Source organism: Haliotis rubra, unplaced genomic scaffold (genome assembly GCF_003918875.1).
Source record: "Haliotis rubra isolate DU_JTF1 unplaced genomic scaffold, ASM391887v1 Scf6, whole genome shotgun sequence".
Classification (NCBI taxonomy): Eukaryota; Metazoa; Mollusca; class Gastropoda; order Lepetellida; family Haliotidae; genus Haliotis; species Haliotis rubra.
In genome coordinates, this window is record NW_025767301.1 from 4,705,832 (window position 1) to 4,725,226 (window position 19,395).

General features: G+C 38.0%; 1 protein-coding gene across 2 annotated transcripts in view; it reads left to right on the top strand.

Moving 5' to 3' along the window:
- The first annotated feature begins 11,730 nt into the window (after positions 1 to 11,730).
- LOC124255243 (delta-like protein D) overlaps positions 11,731 to 19,395 on the top strand; it is a 165,806-nt gene continuing 158,141 nt past the window's right edge. For both annotated transcript variants that reach the window (XM_046689102.1, XM_046689101.1), the window contains exon 1: positions 11,731 to 12,671. The gene's annotated coding sequence lies outside the window, so the exon portion shown is untranslated. The remainder of the gene's footprint in view (positions 12,672 to 19,395) is intronic.

The window sequence follows — 19,395 nt, forward strand, 5'->3', positions numbered from 1 at the left end:
ACAGCATGAGCATCAATCTACGCAATTGGGATACGATGACATGTGTCAACCAAGTCAGTGAATCTGACCACCCAATCTTGTTAGTCGCCCCTTACGACAAGCATGGGTTGCTGAAGATCAATTCTAACACCGGATCTTCACGGGTAACATTGCATTAAATACCTCATGAAACCTTAAGGTGGACAAGAAACTTGAATGTAAGCTGACATAAAGGGAGACAAATTTAGCTAACAATAACAAGTACAGAAACAATGTAACCAGGTTTCCTTTAATATACACCTGGACTAGCCAGAATACTGAAATACAAGGTTAAATCATTGTGACTATATTGAGACATCGCGGGTGCAGTTGTTGCTGCTGACAGATACTCACATGTTGAAGGGCCCTAAAGTGATAGTGAGTTGGAGTGCATGCTACTTGTAACAATGAGTTACTTATATCAAAGGACAATAGCTTATTGTGGTAGGAAAGCCTAAATTGATACAGGTTTCAGAAACCCACAAGCCAGGATATGGTGCAGACACACCAAGAAACACACGGTTTCAAACCACAATCACTGGTTCCTGGCACACCCAAGGGACACAACTAAGATGAGTGGGCCACCCTTACCTTCTCATAAAGTAATAGCAATCAAACGAAACTGCGATTAGTCAGGTACTGAGGAGATTGTGTGTGCTGTATATATCCATGTATAAGGCATGGTTTTTATACCTAGAATTAAGGGGGTTACAATATACCTGGGGAAGAAGATCTTACATTTGCTTTTGAATGGCAGAGTTAACTCGTGTCCTATAGCCACTGATGTTATTCAACAATAAAACTTTGTGTTTTGTTTGAAGTTACTATTCCAATTACTATTTTGGTATATTAGCTTCAATTGTATGTGAATTCCTTGTTTATGCTATACATATTCTGCCTATAAACTTTAAATGAGCCTTGCCTCGATTATGATTGACCAGCCGGCTGACATTTTAAAAACCCCATAACAGTTATTTTCACATACATTCTTCATTTAAATTATCATTGCATGTCCATAAATACATTTGCATAAATTAGCATTGATTTTGATTTTTTTTTTAAGTTGGTTACCTTATATATGGGGATACTTTATTTATGATTAAGTTTTATACATCTACCTGTGTTTAAATGACATCATTCCGAAACACTCATATGTAAAAAATATATGTTTCTCTTAAAAAAAATAACTTGTACATCCAGTTACTTGACAATCCTGTTAAATTCACCTGGGAAGATACTGTGAACCTCACAGGCTGAACTGTACTGCAAACATGCTTTAACAGTTCACACTGACTCCTTGACAACACTTAGGCTATGGCAGGTTGACGTTATGAAAAGGAATCAGATTTTTACTGCTTCGCATGTTTTCATTAAGGTTGTATAAGAAAGATATAAAACCTATTGTATAATCCTGTCTCTGGAAATCGTGCCAGAACCAACACGAAGACGTATGCAGTCAAAAGGCAGAGGGAAAGTAGCGCCGGTTCAGAGTGTTTACACAGTAACAGTAGTACATATACAAGCACTAAGTGTATGCTCTTTGCACCAGATTAACATAAGGTCAACAAATGTGTGCTCCTACACAAATTTACCCAAACAATTGTGCATAGATATGCTAAACAAATTTCCTTCTCCATACTGAATGTCAGGAATGGTAAATCAACAAGTGTTAGGACCAAGACAATCACATAACCCTGACAAACTGGAAGCAATGATGGCATGGGAAGACACATTTCTGAAGCACCAGCGAAAGATGTTCCACATCTTGTAATAAGCATTGCCTTTGAAGTGATAGGGGATATATGGCAAGTTTCTGTTGTGACTATGCCCAGCATTTGTTATTCCTCATTTTCATGAACTGTCTAATTGCTGAATTCATGAATTAACTACCACAGGTTCAGCAGAATATTCCCATGCTTTAATTCTGGCCTTGTTTTTATGTGCTCTGATGTTTAGTGTTGGATTGTCCAGTCCCAGATTGCAGGATGGCAATAAAATAACTTGAACCTTTAGGCTTCTGGATGAATCAACATTTGAAGTGTAACCAAAAGTTCATATACATGTACTTGTTACAGTCTGCACATGCACTTATGATTTTCAGGTAAGATAAGACCCATGAAGATCTGGGTTAGAATTGGTCTTTGGTAGCCCATGCTTGATTAATATTTACAGACTGCGCCATATATCGCTGAATGTGGATTGGGTGGTCAGGTTTGCTGACATGGTTGACACATGTCATCGTATCCCAAATGTGTAGATCAGTGCTCATACTGATCACTGGATTGTCTGATCCAGATTAAAATTATTTACAGACTGCCGCCATATCGCTGAATGTGGCATTAATAATAAATTAAACAAACAAAAACAGTTAAGGTGAGAGTATTTCCAAAGGTAAGAATCTGTGTTTCCCTTGAGAATGGTAAGATTAAGATTGGTAATCATGCATAACATTTTTAGAGTCACTGACAATGTGGTTGTTGGGGGAATGTATACAATCCTTCACTACTAGTGCATTCATTAATCCTTTGATGAAGAATCTACTGATCTGATGATGTTAGAAAACCTAATACAAGCTATCTTATTTGTATTGGTGCATTGAATACGCATGTATATTTGTGTTTCTATTCTTTAAGGATTTTCTGTAAAGTAAAGAATTGTCCTCATTGGCCCTAACCCTTGTACAGGATATGATCCTCCTTCTATACCATGATTAAACAAGTGTTTGGAGACATCTAGAATAGGCTTTCAATACTGTCCCTTCTGGGGAATCGAACCTGGGTCGAACATGATGAGCAAACACTTTAACCACTAGAGAACCCCTTCACCTCTATATTGGTCAAACAGGGTTTTTTATGGCTATAACTTACTATTTGTGCACAAAAATTCACACTACACTTCCATACTTTTATATGTTATTATTGTATTTCTGCTCAAGAGTGCCAAAAGCGCGGGTTCGATTCCCCACAAGGGTACAATGTGTGAAGCCCATTTCTGATGTCCCCTGTAAAAGCCAACTCACTCACTCTGCTCAAGAGAATTAAGATGCGTAGGATGTCTGATACTCTGTTGATGGCATTACTTGAACTAAGCATGAATGCTCTGTACTACAGGAATTGGCGGCAAGCCATCCTAAACACCAGATTTTGTTTAACAGTTATGCTTCCCTGAGTTATACCAAATTTGGTTCAACTCAGATTCACGCTGATTATGATTCTTGCTTTTCTGCACCATACCAATACTTATGGCTTTCCACCCAGGTTTTCCTTCCACATGAATCTGACACACTATGGTATAAATTTAAATACTGATCAACATCCTATGGTATAAATTTATATACTGATCAACGTCCTATGGTATAAATTTAAATACCGATCAACGTCCTATGGTATAAATTTATATACTGATCAACGTGCTATGGTATAAATTTATATACTGATCAACGTCCTATGGTATAAATTTATATACTGATCAACGTCCTAAGGTATAAATTTAAATACTGATCAACATGATGTTAACACATTTTACTCTCTTGGTCACATGAAATTGCTGGGTGGCTGGCGATAAGGAAAGAAATGACAGATACCCTTGTAAAGATTCAATGTATGAATTCAATGTAATGAGAGAGAATTTTAACAGTTTGTAAAAATGCAATGGCAAAAAAGTCATTCACCTTTAAACTCAAACACAGATCTATCAAGGTTAATGCATTTTTAATTTGTGTTGCTCAGAGATCCTCAGCTATCATGACCTTCTGATAGCAGACATAAGACGTGAAAATCCCACAAGAAATGGCGATGATGGACAAGTACGAAAGAGATGAATGCAAGCCTTTAGACTAGTTTCACATTAGGAGTGATAAAGAGCTCAAGTGCATTTCTTTTGTACGACATACAAGTATTCGGTGAGGCATATCGTTTGAAGTTATTTGAGAGCATCTAAGTCAGTGTATCAACCAATCAGCTGACACTGGGACACCTAGAACAGACACAGTCTTCATTATCAGCTGAGAGACAGCTGGAAAGGTTCCAGTCCATTTTTTCTTTGGTATCTTGACTGAGTGGTGCACTTGATGTACACCTTGTTTGCAAAATAATGTTGTTGCAAATTCAGAATTTGTGTGAAAATAAACATATTGGAGGGCGGTCTAGACATCATAGAACTGAGAATGCCCATGTGGCTTTGACGTACATTTAGTTGTTTTTAACACCTGTCAGAGATTGTGAGGGTTTGGTTTACATGATCAATCATACGTTCAATTAGCGTGCTACAAGTGGTTGCAGAAGTAATTCTCATCAGAGCTCAAGGTGGGATCACACACAAAACAGCAGCAGAAGAAAAGACAGATCTATGTTCAGTACTTGATTGCTCACATCCAGCTGGGTGTGAAGATATTTCCTTAAAATGTAATAAAGATGACTTAAGGTGTAATGTTCATTGTTAAATATTGGATTAAATCTATATATATTCAAAAACACAGTTCTCTAGTGCATAATTGTCACTGAAAGGTATTAAACCATTATTGACAAACTCATCTTCTTAAATTATTCAAAGAATAGATTTATATAGACATTTCTGGAAATTTAATTTATATAGGTTATACCTGTATGTTACAATTTCTTGCTTACAAGTTGTGCTGAATTTTCTTTTTAGAAATTGGGAAAGAACTATTTAAAGTCACTGAATGTACCGGTGCTATAGGTCAAAACAGTACTACATCACAGAGGATATGTGTGTCCAAGTACTGACCACAAATGACTGATGTACTGGACATATTGAAATTTAGATTAAGACTTCTTGAAGGCAATCGGGTTCTATTAATTGATCGTAACAAGCATGTAAAGTTTCAGTTTTATTGGTCAAACTGGTTCTTATGATTTGTTTTGCATTTTCCAATATGGACACTGGCAGCCACATTTTCTATCAAGATGTCTTGAACTAACTTAGTACTATACAAACCAACAGTCTCAACAGCTTAGTTGTCCCTGAAAGTTTTTAAAATACTGATACCTGAATGTTTCTTGTGGATATCCATGATGACTACCGTGTGGCCATATTTATGTTACAATTTTGATGCCTTGAACAAAAACTTGAGCTCCACTCTGGTAAAAAGTTTACACACAAATTTCAAAACGTTTAGAATGTAAAAGGTTTATGGATCCCATCACTGAAGAGAGATGACTGTCAGGTGAGCTGAAAATGCACAACAATGCATCAAGGTACATGTAAGTAAGACCACATGACAATCTCCAACTGTTCAAGCTGGAAAACATATGGTAACTTTTCGAGTAAAGATATTTTTTGGAAATATTCTATAAATCTTCCAAAAATAGAAAAGTCGTAATCCAGCCTTATGTGAGAGTCCCACTGGAGATGCCAAATACAAGGATATGACATCATTTAGGTACCCCCTTTCAAGGTGATGCAGTAGTAAAGCTAAACTGACATTGAATTTATCTTTGAGTCATCAATTGGACAAGACTGATACAGGTGAAAATATATAATTATGTGTCCTAGTCCTCATGAGTGGGTGAGTGAGTTTGATTGTATCCTGCTTCTAGCAATATATTGTCAGGGGACATCAGGCATGGGCTTTATGGGGTAGCCTAATGGTTAAAGCGTTGGCTCGTCATGCCGAAGACCCGGGTTCGAATCCCCAAATGGGCACAATGTGTGAAGCCCATTTCTGGTGTCCCCCGCCGTGATGTTGCTAGAATATTGCTAAAAGCGGTGTAAAACCGAACTCAGTCAGTCAGTCATGGGCTTTACACATTGCACCCATGTTGGGAATCAAACCTGGACCTTAAGCATGATGAGCAAATGCTTTAACCAGTAGGCTACCCCATAGCCTTGTACCTATCTTAATTACAATACCCTTTGACAGATACCAAACAGCACTGTAACATACAGGAACCTTCAAGACTTGTTGATTAAGACATCAAACATCCTCCAATAACTGCCTATCCCTCTCAAGTTGTTATTTACAAAAGGGAGTTTCAATGACCAAATGTTTAAAGCCATGTTTGAGTTTTCTTCTCCTCTACCTGCCCTGGAGGCCTGGAACTGCTAGAGGTCTACTCAGTGTTTCTGTCAGTCATTATCCTAGACGGTGTTTGTGTAGGTTCGTACAAGTGAGTGGAATCATTCTCAGGAGTATCAACCCCTAACTGTAGCAGCCATCTATTTGTCTAAGAAGGTTGTCTTTTATCAAGCTAGTTCTCTGTTTTCACAGAGATGAGTTTACAAGCCTGATGAGTCACTGTCCCCCACATGGAGCCCCCGTACTGAGTTGCTTTCTGTATGAAGGTGAACACCACAGTCTATGTTAATCTCCCAGTACCATGAACACTGCTGCCAAGCCCAGTGTTTAACATACATTTGCTTCTAGATGGTTGATGTGGTTATGGGATTTCTTTTCTTTCTGACAAGACTGTTTTCATACTGGGAATATTACTGAACCCAAATGGAATGAAGACACCACTGGACTTTCACTCTGGGAGATTGGTATGGCCCTGCTGAGTTGGTCTTTGAAACAGAAAATTTGGATGGTGGAGTATTACAGAAATGATAGGAAGAAGTTGAGATGTCCAACACCTTTTCTTTCAGAGACGGCATCTCAGTGCCTATCAACAGCCCACAAAAATCCTTAACGTCTGGGGAGCAAATCAGAGTTCTCTGACCGTGACCTATGTAACAAAACCACAAACTGCTGTTTTCTGTCTCTTTCATTCATCCCCTTCTTTGCATCACCACAGGGGTGTTTCTGCTGGTTGCTGTGGTAACACATAGATATTATGGTTGATTGGGTGTGTGAGGTGTTGCTGGGTTAAGAAAACGAGAAGAACAGATTATTCAGGTGAGAAGTCTATGACCTTATCCAGGTGAGGCCAAACTGCAAGAAAGCTGTTTTACTTCAGCAACCAATGTAGATAAATGTACAGGGTTTCACATTATGCATCAGTCTTGTGTGTTTCATGATCTTCCTCCTAAATACTTGTCACATTTTCAACAAGTCCAACTTACAGCAGCATACTTCTTCTGTCCTACCATATCACTCAAAGGAGTAACAAAAAGCAATTATTTATTATTTATTATTTCGATTAACTAAATGTTCATAATGTTATTTATCTGTAAAGATCTGGGTTACAATTGGTCTTCAGTAACCCATGCTTGTCTCAAAAGGCGACTAACGGGATCAGGTGGTCAGGCTTGCTGACTTGGTTGACACGTCATTGTATCCCATTTGTGTAGATCGATGCTCATGCTGATGATCACTGGTTTGTTTGGTCCAGACTCGATTATTTACAGACCGCCGCCATATACCTGGAATATTGCTGAGTGTGGCATAAAACTAAACCCACTCATAACGTTATGTTTGTTACCAATATTTCAAATTCTTGACTACAACTGACCTTTGATAGCTATTAGCATTGTGCTCATGTCGACATGACTCTCAAAATATATTTTGAGAGTCAAGATGACAGTAGTTTAACTAAGCTAACCCTTTAGCCCTGTGTATATGTGTAGATGCATGTCTCCATTTGTTTATTCCAGTGTTATACCACAACACTATCTATAATTTTATCATGGTGTTCTATTCAAATGGTCATACATGTATATGTTTGCTCCAAGGTTAAATAGAAAAAAACGTGTTCCTCAAGCACATTTTCTCAATTGCTACGAGAATATATCTGGCTTCCGATATTTTTCATAGAAACTGAAAACTATAAGGGAACAGCACAGTTTATGAACATTCCACCAAGAATATAAGCTAACAAAACTGCACATGCATAAGACTTGGTTCTTTAATGATAATATCTCAGTCGTTAATCATGGACATCAGGGTGCTTCTTCATATAATATTGCCAAGACTGACATACAAGATTTAAAGTGATGTTCCCCAAACACATTTCCTTTCCATTTTACCCTGTTCTAGAACTACAGGGGCAAATCCACCATTCTGGAATAGAGGGTGTTTGCTAAAGTCATAAAGTGAACAAAAATACATTAAGGACTGACACAAGGTGCCTGAGAATACAGGGTTGTGTGCACCCTCTTGGATCTGGCAGTTTGGCAGGGCTGTTCATACATTTATTAATGAAACCAGCAAGGATAGATCCATGTACTGACTGATAGATTACCTTGAGAGGCAACTCTACACTTTACTTGAGAGGCAACTGTCACTTTACTTGAGAGGCAACTGACACTTTACTTGAGAATTAACTCACTTTACTTGAGAGGCAACTCTACATTTTACTTGAGATGCAACTGACACTTTACTTGAGAATTAACTCACTTTACTTGAGAGGCAACTCTACACTTCACTTGAGAGGCAACTCACACTTCACTTGACACTTAACTCACACTTCACATGAGAGGCAACTCACACTTCACATGAGACTTAACTCACACTTCACTTGAGAGGCAACTCACACTTCACATGAGACTTAACTCACACTTTACTTGAGAGGCAACTCACACTTTACTTGAGACTTAACTCACACTTTACTTGAGAGGCAACTCTACACTTTACTTGAGAGGCAACTCACTTTACTTGAGACTTAACTCACACTTTACTTGAGAGGCAACTCACACTTTACTTGAGAGTTAACTCACACTTTACTTGAGAGGCAACTCACACTTCACTTGACACTTAACTCACACTTCACATGAGAGGCAACTCACACTTCACATGAGACTTAACTCACACTTCACTTGAGAGGCAACTCACACTTCACATGAGACTTAACTCACACTTTACTTGAGAGGCAACTCACACTTTACTTGAGACTTAACTCACACTTTACTTGAGGAGGCAACTCACTTTACTTGAGACTTAACTCACACTTTACTTGAGATTTAACCCACACTTTACTTGAGAGGCAACTCACACTTTACTTGAGACTTAACTCACACCTTACTTGAGAGGCAACTCTACACTTTACTTGAGAGGCAACACTACACTTTACTTGAGAGGCAACTCTACACTTTACTTGAGAGGCAACTGACACTTTACTTGAGAGTTAACTCACACTTTACTTGAGAGGCAACTCTACATTTTACTTGAGATGCAACTGACACTTTACTTGAGAATTAACTCACACTTTACTTGAGAGGCAACTCACACTTCACTTGAGAGGCAACTCACACTTCACACTACTTGAGAGGCAACTCACACTTTACTTGAGACTTAACTCACACTTTACTTGAGAGGCAACTCTACACTTTACTTGAGAGGCAACTCACACTTTACTTGAGATTTAACTCACACTTTACTTGAGAGGCAACTCACACTTTACTTGAGAGGCAACTCACACTTTACTTGAGATTTAACTCACACTTTACTTGAGAGGCAACTCTACGCTTTACTTGAGAGGCAACTCTACACTTTACTTGAAAGGAAACTCACACTTTACTTGAGAGGCAACTCACACTTCACTTGAGACTTAACTTCACTTGAAAGGCAACTCACACTTCACTTGAGACTTAACTCACACTTAACTTGAGAGGCAACTCACACTTCACGTGAGAGGCAACTGAGACTTTACTTAGACTTAACACACACTTTACTTGAGAGGCAACTCACACTTTACATGAGAGGCAACTCTACACTTTACTTGAGACTTAACTCACACTTTACTTGAGAGGCAACTCTACACTTTACTTTTGAGAGTTAACTCACACTTTACTTGAGAGGCAACTCACACTTTTCTTGAGAGATAACTCTCACTTCACATGACAGGCAACTCTACACTTCTTGAGAAGCAACTCACACTTTACTTGAGAGTTAACTCACACTTTACTTGAGAGTTAACTCACACTTTACTTAAGAGTGAACTCTACACTTTACTTGAGAGTGAACTCTCACTTCACATGAGAGGCAACTCTACACTTTACTTGAGAGTGAACTTTCACTTCACATGAGAGGCAACTCTACACTTGACTTGAGAGTTAACTCACACTTTACTTGAGAGGCAACTCTACACTTGACTTGAGAGGCAACTATACACTTTACTTGAGAGGCAACTCTACACTTTACTTGAGAGTTAACTCACACTTTACATGAGAGGCAACTCTACACTTGACTTGAGAGGCAACTCACACTTTACTTGAGAGGCATATAGTGAAATCAAGCATCATATAACAGTTAAGCATGACAGTATATGTAATAGTACTGAACAGTTTCAGATATTTTAACCTCATCTGGTTCTTCCTGTGAAGACACGTGAAGATCCGGGTTAGAATTGATCTTTAGTAACCCATGCTTGTCGGAAGAGGCAACTCACAGGATCAGGTGATCAGGCTCGCTGACTTGGTTAACACATGTTATCGTATCCCAATTGCATAGATCAATGCTCATGCTGTTGCTCACTGGATTGCCTGGTCCAGACTCGATTATTTACAGACTGACACCATATAACTGAAATATTGCCGAGTGCAGCGTGAAACTAAACTCACTCACCCTTACTATTAAAAAATATACAAATGTGTGAAACATCCACCAACATGATGAATGATTATATAATGCCTCTTTGAAAGCATGATAAAGTTGTTATCATTCATGGATATAAAATAATATTCCAGGAAATATGATGACATGCAATCACCAAGCCAATGAGATTATTAGTCTCCTCTTACATATTGATGTGTAATCAATAATAGGCTGATAAAGATTAATAAATGACATAAACCAATGGATTTGGGTTAGTAGACAGGTTGGTGAGTGAGTGAGTAACATTTGTAGCTGCATGAGAAATATTTCCACAATCCATGATGATATTTGGTTATTCAAACTTTGAGCACCCTCCTTGGTGAGAATTAAGAATAATATCAACATATGGTACATGAAAAGCATGACTACTTGAAATTGCCTAAATCTAAAGGATTTGAAGTCACTTAACACGAAACCTTTCTTGCAGTATTATCACTTTCATAATTATTACAAATGACATTTGAATTGAAAGGAGTATCTCATAATTAAGGGATCAGTGTCAGGTTTAACAGTACATTTAATGACAGAACACAGAGTAGATAGTTTTATCTTTGCAAGATATAGACCATAGTCCATGCTTTATGTATACCCCAAATGCTGGAAAATAATACCTCCTCCAAATCAATGTAACAGAATAAAATAGTCATGCAAACATGCATGTGTATGAACTGAGGGAGACATAGGTACTGAATTCCTCCCAAACTGAACATTATCAAGATCGTAAACCAACTTTAATATGAAAAGCACACCTCTGCTTAATCAAGCATATGACATCCTCAGGTGATTGTGAATTACTTACAGATGATACAAAGAGCAGGTGTGAAACACTAAACGAGCCCATAAGATAGATAAAAATACCTGTAATCAATACCTATATCAAAGACCATACGCACAAAAATGATACTATTATTTCAAGTTACAACTGGAGTAACACCAATAGAATAATTAATGAAGATATGAACATTAAAATGCTACTGGAATTATTAACATCTGATTTATTCTAAGCATGGAATATGTGTGACAGCTGGTTTCACCAACTGAGCTACAGGTAGCGTATACAAGTGACTATTCAACAATCCGGTCAGTGTCCAGTTTATAAACACTTCATACTAGAGGATGATATGCCTCGGTGGCTTCACCTCAGGTGCATAGTCCCAGCAATGGATCCTTTATTGGCCTCCGTGTAAGCCCAGTCAAGTGTTTGATGAAGTCCTGGCACCCTCACCTGGAGTACTGGACGCCTAGCTCCGCTGGTTGACGTGAGTTATCTACCTGTTTCACGCAGACAGCTGAAGGCGGCCCTTACTCACAGCGGGCTAGCTTCACAACACTTTTATCTACATGGGGAAACTTTGTAGGGATTGAAGCTATATACGCTAACGACCAGCAGACTCCTCCTTACACCATCCTGGGAATACGAGGATTTATCTCATGACGAGACGGATGTAATTACTTTTGCAAGATACTCTTTGCTAGAGAGAGTCGATATGTATGTACTGGTCTCGATTTCTTATCCAAACAGTGATTAGTTCTGCGAATAAACCTTTAGGAAGGCATAATTTGAGTGGAGTGTGTAGTTTCAGCATTAAGATCGTATTGCTTTGATGGCTGAAATGTGAATGTCTGCATTGTGGTCACGACTCACATGTTCACCCCGCTCTGACAATGAAGAGGAACCCATGAATAGATGTGTTGATTAGAATTTGGATTCCAGTGAATGTGAACTCTGTGAATTCTTTTATGGATTATCTGTGGATTTAACATGTGTTTAAATCTTAGAGGAACAACTTAGAGGAACAATATCAATTCTAGTGCTGGCTTCTATACCAATCTGCACCATAAACTGAACTTTTCCACGTTAGCAAGACTGCTGACTTTTTCAGGGACAGCACCTTTCCTGAATGGATTATTTTCTATCACTGGTGAAATAGTGAGTTCTGAACATCAATTCAAACTGAATTATAAACATCCCCCAAAACAAGCAAGAACAGAATTATATACAATGCCTTGGTAAACAGAATTGTTAATTGGGGAAACAAAAGCTATCAGTGTACAATAGCTTGAAGGAAGTACAGTGTCGTCAGTGTGCAGTTTGTCATGCCAGTTGATTGCTCCGCAGCGCACGCTTTCCCACGCTCTCTGGTCTCTTCTACTTGCCAGCGAGGTAAGTAGAAATTACGACAAGCACTGCCAAGGGGCACCTATGTAAAGAAGTCAACAGGCAGTGGACAGGTAGCCAAACATAGGCTGTAAATCTCTTTCATATCACTTATCACTGCTTATCAAAAGTGTATTTATCAACGTTTTACCTGAGAAGGCTGTTGGGAAAGCGAGACTTCAGAGCCCTATAGGTTTTATTTAGTATGCACACAGTCTTGAGAGCAGAAATCATGACCAGTACAAAGAACAGGGGTTACGATTAATGAGATGTTGTGTCGTGGAAATGAAACATGGTACGGAGGAAGAAGACACCGGTGTAGCTTACAGGATAAGGGCAGAAGGAAATAGGAGACACATAAGTAAATATACTCCCAAAAACACCTTGTGGGCTGACGAGGCCTATGCTTTTCCTTCAATTAGCAAATAAACAGTCTGGAGAGGGTCTACAAAATAATGAATTATGCAATGACATTAAGGGAAGGTGTAAGCATAGACACCTATGAGCTTTCTCACGCTTTGTGGGCTCTCTTCCCTCAGCTGGTTTCCCTCCGCTCCGGTAAAACCTGTTCTCAATACAAGCCTTAACACCCTTCATGTCCGCTGCTACTCACATACATCAAGTAAACCTACACTGGCATTCTGAATAGCAGCTTGAAAAAGGTATACATAATAAACACATCAGTATTCTCAATTAAACTTGAAAAGAGCATTAGGTAGTCTGGAAACTGACAATACTATGGGTTTCACCCCGATGAATTGATTCAAGCCATGGAAAACATAAAGCACTTTTTATGGCTTGAGAAAATTTCAAGAGTATGATTTCTATGCAAAAAAGGGACTTGATCATATTCGTCCTATAAAACAGAGCAATGAATCTGAATTGATGCTAAATAAATCAGTAAATGAACATTCAATAATTCAGGTTGAACCTAAACATTATGATAACTGTGTGATAACGTTCATATCAGCAGGCTTTTATACTAAGAGAAATATGTTATAGTCTGTTATACAGATTTCTTCAGCAATAATATCATGTCATTACTGTTATAAATTCTGTCATTATAGAATGCATGAATTTGTTATCTACACAATTTTACAGAGTATTTGAAGGTATCATAAAAAGGACAATTGGAAACATTTGTTTACGGGTTTTTATTGATATTTTATTGTTACATACAAGGAAATAATAAAAGAAAGAGAATAATTAGAGATAAATCAGTTTTAGTTCATTGTATTTTTTCTAAAATTATACAAAATGACAACTTTCAATAAATATGTAGCATGCAATTTATATTGTCACCAATGTATTGTAGTAAGCTCATTTATTAGATGGGGCAGTGGGTTATCCTGGTGATTAAAGTGTTCACTCATGATGCTGAAGACCCCCTAAAGACAGATGAGTACAATGTGTAATGCTTTTCTCCAGTGTAGGTCACCAAGATATTGCTGGAATACTGCTTAAAGGGACATAAACATAGTCTCATTCATTTACTTGAAGTTTGTAGTAACAATAAGGACTTTACATAAAGAATGAGGGTATAAAACAAGCACCATGTCTGAATCTAAGCTTGGAAATCCTATAAAAGGCTTATATGTTATATAGGACTTATCGTAGAATGCAATTCTTTCTCACTGGCTATCTTAGGTGTCTTAAGTTGTCAAGTCAATTGCAAATAAATACAGACAGGGGTGAAGTGGTACACAAAGTGACTTCCTTAGTCGTGAACTGAAAGATACCAGGGACAATATATACTAACACCTACGGGAAATGTGGCAGTTCATGTTGATGTAGGTATATCATATTATGCTAGAAAACATATATTACAACAGTTTGGATGCTGGTGCATTGTGCTCTTGTATGTGTACATCCTCTTGGTATCAAACCGGATATGTAGTCATCTTATAAAAGCAGTTATCATGATAACTTCCCCTGAACAGCATTTTAGCTCTCTGAAATTAGATGAATGAGTGATATTAGTTTTACGCTGCAATATTTAAGCAATATCATGATGGGATACACCAGAAATGGGCTTCACCATTGTACCCAACTGGGGAATCAAACCCGGGTCTTTGGCGAGACAAGCAAACACTTTGACCTCTAGGCCACCCCACCGCCTACTCTGATATAAGGTTGGGCTGTACTGTATAATCATAGCAAAGAATTCTTTGTATTTCTTGTATTCATTCCAATGGTTTCTTCAAATGTGAAGTACTTCTTCAGAAGTCGAATCTTCTGAAGTTCTGGTCAGTTACTGGTGAGCTAAATGCATGAAGTTGGGAAGTATCATGTTATGTGCTTATGGAGTAGAGTTGGATGTGTCATATGCTGTTCTTATGAACTCACACGTTACTTAGTACAAGGACAGGAAAAAAAACCATAAAAAATTGGGAGTGCCTTGTTCCATGGGGAGAGAACACCAACTTAAACAAACTTGACCTTCACAATTGTTTCAGCACAGATACCTCACTCACACATGGTACACTGATTCTGAGACGACCAGTCCTTGTTTCATCCCTTATACACCAGGCAGGTCAACAACAAGTACCATCTTTCAACATCCTTTTTTGTTATGTGGCCAGTGACTGAACCACCTCCCTTCTACCTCCAATGTATACTCTCTATCCATAAGGGGGTTGGGGGTTGGGGGTTGGGCTAGCCTGATGGTTAATCTGTTCGCTCGTCACGCCGAAGACCCGGGTTCGATTCCCCACATGGGTACAATGTGTGAAGCCCATTTCTGGTGTCCCTCGCCGTGATATTGCTGGAATATTGCTAAAAGCGGCGTAAAACCAAACTCAATCACTCACTCACTCTATCCATAAGACCATAGAGACAGACCCTTGACAGCAGCCAGGGATGGTTCAAGTACCAACCACATATGCTACTCAACATTTGCTAAGAGCTACATCAATCCCTATGGAGTAGTATACTAGAATCTACCACACCTGATGAAGATGAGGCCAGTAATGCAGACATTGCTCTGATATCATCAGGATCTCAAAGCAGCCCATATGAAAGAAGACTCAGTCGGTGTTCTTATAGGTGGTATCATATTGCCCAGATACTCCTGATCAAGTATGTGGGCTTGGGAGGAAATATCTTTGGTGCAAGCTTCTGGTCTTGCAATGAAGTGATGAAAAGTTTTCAGTTCTTTGCCATTGGTGAAGGTAATCCAAATGTCTTGGCTCAATACAATCCACCTTCTGCTTTTCTCAGTGGAGCTGAATCAGATACAAAAAACAACCCTTGGAGTGAGTGAGTGAGTGAGTATGGTTTTACGCCGCTTTTAGCAATATTCCAGCAATATCACGGCGAGGGACACCAGAAATGGGCTTCACACATTGTACCCATGTGGGGAATCAAACCGGGTCTTTGGCGTGACGAGCGAACGCTTTAACCACTAGGCTACCCTAGAACCCTTGGAAGAAGCTTGGACAGCCCGGTAGACAGTCTCCATGAGTGAACGTCAAGGACACATGAATTGTTGTGACAATAAGTTAGGTCTTAGTGATTGTTGAAATTGTACAATGCACTTTGATTTTAGCAGAGATTTCTTATGGATGTTGAAAAGGTGTTGTTGCTTTTATTTACACCTAGCAGAATCTGTTTCAGCAAATAATCTAGACTGGTTATTCTCTTGCATTTTATATCACATTGATTGTGGGTTGACCGGAAGGGTAACTATGCTTGAAATACAAAAAGGGTGTCTTCATAGATACTGAGTAGGTAAACTGGTAACTTCATGCCTTTCAAATGTAACTTAACATAAAACGTTAGGGATATGCAAATCATAGCCACTAGGAAAGGGATAAAAAGTTAAAGTGTTCAAATAGCAACAATTTCAAAACTCCAGAAATTACTGTAAAGTTACATGTACAATCACACAATTTAAAGGGTTGCAATCTGGAGTGACACAGGAAATACATAACTGGAAATAGGGGTGACTGAACAATCAATGTATCTTTTTTACAGAAAGCAAGGATTTACGAACCATTTATCAACAAATGATCTGAAAATGTTACCACTGGGCCCCGTTCCTCAAAGCGATCGTAGCGCAAAGTTGATCGTAACTCCCATACCATAACATAGACTTACGACTGTTGTTGCGCTACGATCACTTTGAGGAACGGGGCCATGGACAACTACTGAACTAAGCTATGGAACTTCCAGTTGTGAATTCATTTTCTCGATGCTTAAACACCAACAAATTCATGCATTACATGTTAATGACTATTACACTCCATAAACCAACAGTTGGAGGCAATTAGCACAGGCAGCAACTGCACATGAACACCTGCAACGTCTATGTTGGCAAGTCTATCCTATTATTTTTAACAGTGTGAAAATCATTATTTAGTACTGTTGGTATACCTGGGAAGGGTAGACTTGAAAAGAGGTTTGGAAAAAATGTCTTTCATCTATGGCTCATTTCAAGCATATTAGCCTGTAATTTTCATTTTAAATTAACACCTCTTCAGAAGTCTATTTCGCAGTATAGCTTTCTTTAGGTTCAGCTAATTCATCTACATTAACCTAGTACAAGGTACCACCATTTTCAACAATACTCATAGTGTTTTAACAGAAAGGTTTCTGCAAGTAGCTCAATCATTTTTAAGTCTATCAATTGTGTCTTAAACCAAAAATAATTATGATGATGATTTCTTTCCCTTCAGACCGCTTTCCTGTAGACTATCTAACACTGAATGCTATGCTCATTTTCGTAACTGTAGATGAAAACACATTTTGATGATTGGGATTTTTTTACTTACTTCTTTGTACTTCATACAGCTCAGATCGAATGGTAAGACTCCTAATTATGATGAAATAATTATTTTGATATTTACTCTCGAAACAGTCAAAACTATGTACTCTCGAAACAGTCAAAACTCAATACAATCAAGGTCTTAATTCAAACTGAACATATCTACTGCAGCACTACATCCTAATCTGTTGAACAACCATGATTATTGTTACTTAAAATGAATCAATTTGCAGTATTTCTATAATATACAATAAACATAAGGGGTCAACCATTTCATATTCTTTGGGTGGGAGTCGAGAGTTTCATCTCAGAAAGATATATACTTAAATACTATGAAAATACATATTCAGTGTATCTTAATATTTGGCAAAATAGCCACAAAACAAGTATTTCTGGGTATAGGCATGAGATATTGAAACACAGCTATATATGGGTACGAATCTCATTTTGAGATGGACTTGAGATGGAATTCAGTACAAATGTTCATCTTTTCTGATTTTGATTAGAAGTTAATTGTGTGTTTTCAATGTGATGGAGAACAAGTCTTATTGATTGACAACTTTTTTATTGCAAATAATGTTGGTGTAGCTGCTGACACTGTAATCAACCAAACGTGTATTTCTTAGTCACAACAGCTTCTTATGCCAGGTGTTTCAATATATGATATATCAATACCTAGAAGTGTATCATATACAGTACTGAGAATGGCATATTCACTTAGCCTTTAGGTAACATTAGATTCAAAATCTGCAGCTGAAAGAGATGCTCACAAACAGTTTAGACTTCCATTCTAATGCTGGCGGTGGTGGAATAGTCGAGTGGTTAAAGCTTTGCTCATCATGCTGAAAAACCAGTGTTGATTCCTTACATGGGTACAGTGTGTGAAGCCCATATCTGGCGTCCCCCATCTTGACACTGCTGGAATATTGCTAAAAGTGGCGTAAAACCAAACTCTCTCACATCATTTTTATAGAGCAGCACAGTTTATCACTGACTTCACAACTGCAGACTTGAAATAACTGATCATATTGATTTCAGTCATATCATGACATAGTTTCCTCAATCAAACTACCCGCCACACATCAATACACATGCATATATATTTCATTGTCCTCAAACTCAATATTAATACATGTAATTACATGACTATTTAATGTGTTCTGCATGTATAAAAAGGGCCATTTCTCACAATAGAATGCTGCTTAGATTCAAAACCCTCGAACAACATTCGACTGAACATATAATATGTCAAGGATTTTCATACTGTCTAATGCAATGCGACCACAGTGAGAAAAGGCTATATATACTTGAGTTGTGCAGCAATTTATACATAAAAAATGCCTTTTCTATTTAGTAAGATCATATACTGGTCAACTTTTAACAGGGATAATCAATAGTAATAGTATAATGATATTGCAATGGAGCCTTGTATCATGATTCATTCTAACCCGGACCTTCACGGGTCCTGATGTATGGAACCTCATCTGGTTTAGGGAGCATCAGTTGCATGATAGACTGGTTCCTTGTCCCACAATTATCCAGTTTGGATCACTGAGTGATAACTTAAAGATTTTTATCAACATTGAAACCAAATTTACTTATTCCTGTATTCAACCTCTACATCCTCAAGTTCGTTTATGTGTAATGCTGAAAGCGTATATGCTTAATACCTCAACAGTTCCCAATATTTCACTAAGTGTTTCAAAACAATAGTTGAACATCTATCTAGTGAAAAATCTGACACTGTCACAACTCTTGTGTTTTTGGTGAAAGATCAGAGTTAATTGTTGGTGAAAGAAATTAACAGCTTGCTGCTCAAACTCGTTTTCCTTTTATATGCTGTTCTTACATAACATGAATGCACAGGTATTAGGAATGTTAAATGAGAAAAATGTTTCTCAAACAGATTGCAACTTAAAGAGGTAATTACAACAATCACTTAGAAATTAATCATGCTATATGCCA